Genomic DNA, 3,112 nt, shown 5'->3' on the forward strand with positions numbered 1-3,112 from the left:
CACATTGAATATCAAAAAAATAAAGGCTTTTTTTAATGAAAAGTAGCGATAAATAAATACAATTAGATGAACTGAGGTAGAATTAAGAGGAATTAAATTCATTATTTTGAATCTCTTTCACAATTCAAAATAATGAATTTAATTCCTCTTAAATCTACCTCAGTTCATCTAATTGTATTTATTTATCGCTACTTTTCATTAAAAAAAGCCTTTATTTTTTTGATATTCAATGTGCATTTTCGCTTTTTTTCTTCTTACTTTCCCCATATCTTTTCCACGTGTAGTTTCTATTTTCTTTCTGAAACATATTTCTATTGTATATATATAAAAGATAATATATATATTGTTTTATTATTACCAATACACTTTGAATATTCAACATAACTAATCCTTGAAAGTTTGCATAAAATGTTTTAAAATGTAGCTGGAGATTTTAGAAAACTCACCTTTTCAAAGAAATCCAAAACGTACTGTTGAATATTTCAGCGTGTTTCACCTTCAGACATCGGTAACTTGAAGTATCGGACAACTGTTCTTTCGTTACTGTAATATACAATTAAAAAAACAGACATGAGTTTCTCATACTTCCAAAATTTTCTTTAATTTATAATGATAAATTGCCTTCAGTGTTTGTAAATGCTACATAATAAAAACTGGAATATTTTTAACACTAACATAGTATATAGGTTTGACTATACCAAAATAGCGAACACTGTTTAACTAAACATACCTTTAAAAGGTCACTAGCTTATCTGTTGAAGTAAAATATTGTTTAATTCGCCCTTTTACACTGATATCACACTGATCAAGGACCCAAATATTTCCGTAGTTAAGTTATTTTTGTAAACTAACGTTCATTATTGCGATATATATAACACTTTGGCGGGGTGGGGGTATTTCTTTATCCTGTAAAGATTTAGAATATCGATCGATTTCTACACGAGCCAGCAAAGAAGCCGCTACTCAATCGTTCGAGATATACATTGAGAATTATCCAACTTCTCTCAAATCACATCCTACTATTTTAAAAACGGACACATTGACTAAAACTGTGTAACATAATTGGGTTGATCGTGGCTGGAACATTTTTGATCATAGGTTTTCTCAATCATAGTTAACCAGAGTAAACAACTTATTATAAATGCATTCAGCTTTCAAGTCATAAAGTGCGTTAGTGTAATTTATCCGCCACCATATAAGAATTGACGGTTTAAATTCAACTGTAGTTTCCGTGAGCGAAATATGATGAAAAAATATTATTTTGTTGATTATTCTTTTGTTCATTTTCTTATTTCAATCGTTGGACTGCGACCATGCATAAGCCCCTGAAAAGTTTTGGTCACTATTTATTACCTTTTAAGCTTGGTTGTTTACCTTATCAATATCAAGTTATGGGACATAAGCAAAGAACAATATTTGTTAAGCATTTTCAGCGTAAAGAGAGACACGGAAAAGCCCACATACAAACATATCTCTGAAGTAAATACGTGTGTGTGGGGGTGGAGGGGTGGAGGGGGGTTGTATGTGTGTTCGCGAGCGCATACTGAATGGGTAATTTCTGCTTGCCAAATTTCACTCGCAAAACATTGGTCATTCCGATAGTAAAGTGGGGCTGAGCTTGTTAATCATACAGCCACACCAGCGCCTCTTACTCGGGAAACAAAATAGATTGTTGTATTAAAATTTGAAACATGACTTATTTTTAATAAGAGCCACCATGTACAAAATACAACTAGAGAACACTTGCATTTTGATTATAAATTAAGTGAAACAAAATTTTCGATTGAGCCTACCATGAATGGATATCTTTATGCGTAAACACTAAAACATGATTTTGAAGAAAATCCAAACTTTTCTATATAAGATTAAAAGAACTAGGTATATTGTTACCTCTGTTGTGCTCTTCAACCATTATTGAAAAGACAAATGGAAATTAAATGTTTGTTGATGTTAGTATCAGTTGCCTCCACATCAGTTTGTACGTTAAATTTTGATTTCTTTACTTAAATAAAACACAACATTCGATATTTAAAAGAATAAGAAGAAAAATATTTCAATTCTTCTTTCTACTGCATTGTCAAACAACGGAATTTTAAAGTCTTTTAACTTCATGATCAAGTATTTTTATGGTAAAATATAACTTAGCACTTGACTTTTTAGAAATAGCACTCATCATACACTCGCCAAAATACACTTCTACTGACATCGCTTTATATAAAAAAAAAAAATTTCTTGTTCTTTGCTGCTCAGTCTTAACAGAGGGACGAACACTCTGGATATTGATTTGTAGTCACAGACATACAAAATGACGGAGGGCGGTCACGATTTGAATGCATTTTGCTGATTGAGCTGCTAGATCAAGACTGTCCAGGGGTAAATAACGAGAGCAGGAATGTCTCTACGTGGCCACCTTGACTGCTAGAAATTGTAACCAAATATTGCTGAAATCGCACCCCGGAAAGAGAGAAACATTTTGGTTCTCTCTGGAAAGAGAGAGAAACACTTTGGTTAGTGTAAAAAAACTCTGATAAAATTTAAAAAAAGAGACAAAAAATAACGCGAAACAATGACTACAGCTACAATAATATTAATCAGGATCGATCTAGGATTAAACTACAATTATGAGGCTTACCTCTTATATATACTTCCATTTGCTATGCGGTGGTTTCTGCTAGCAGATGAAAAGCAAAAGCAACCTGAATTTGAATTCGCAATTTCTAGCTACTTTTTTTTTTTTTTTTCCTACCAAATATCACTTGCTTATTTTCTGATCAATTATTACTTTGAAAAAAATGTCGATGTTTATTTCGATTTTGCATATTTTGTAGTTAAATGTATTTTCACAATGGTACAAACAGCAGCATCAATCACAAATGTTTCTGCTACAAGCATTTAGCGGTAGAGAAAGCTTTGTTTTAACAAACGCTTATATTAACTGTCTATATACTTCTGAGAGACGCTACACTTAGAAAACAGCATCCGCAAGTGATATGACCTGGCCTTCGAAATTTTTGTGGCGATGATATTATTCTGAGAAGTTTTTCTTGCGCTTCCTCTCTCTCTCTCTCTCTCTCTCTCTCTCTCTCTCTCTCTCTCTCTCTCTCTCTCTCTC

The 3,112-nt window shown here is 32.5% G+C and overlaps 1 long non-coding RNA gene across 2 annotated transcripts in view; it reads right to left on the minus strand.

Moving 5' to 3' along the window:
* Positions 1-3,112, minus strand: part of LOC106870201 (uncharacterized) — a 26,924-nt gene that overhangs the window by 8,319 nt on the left and 15,493 nt on the right. For both annotated transcript variants that reach the window (XR_001409497.2, XR_001409495.2), the window contains exon 3: positions 447-543. This is a non-coding gene — a long non-coding RNA (uncharacterized LOC106870201). The remainder of the gene's footprint in view (positions 1-446; positions 544-3,112) is intronic.

This window comes from Octopus bimaculoides, chromosome 4, assembly GCF_001194135.2.
Source record: "Octopus bimaculoides isolate UCB-OBI-ISO-001 chromosome 4, ASM119413v2, whole genome shotgun sequence".
Lineage (NCBI taxonomy): Eukaryota > Metazoa > Mollusca > Cephalopoda > Octopoda > Octopodidae > Octopus > Octopus bimaculoides.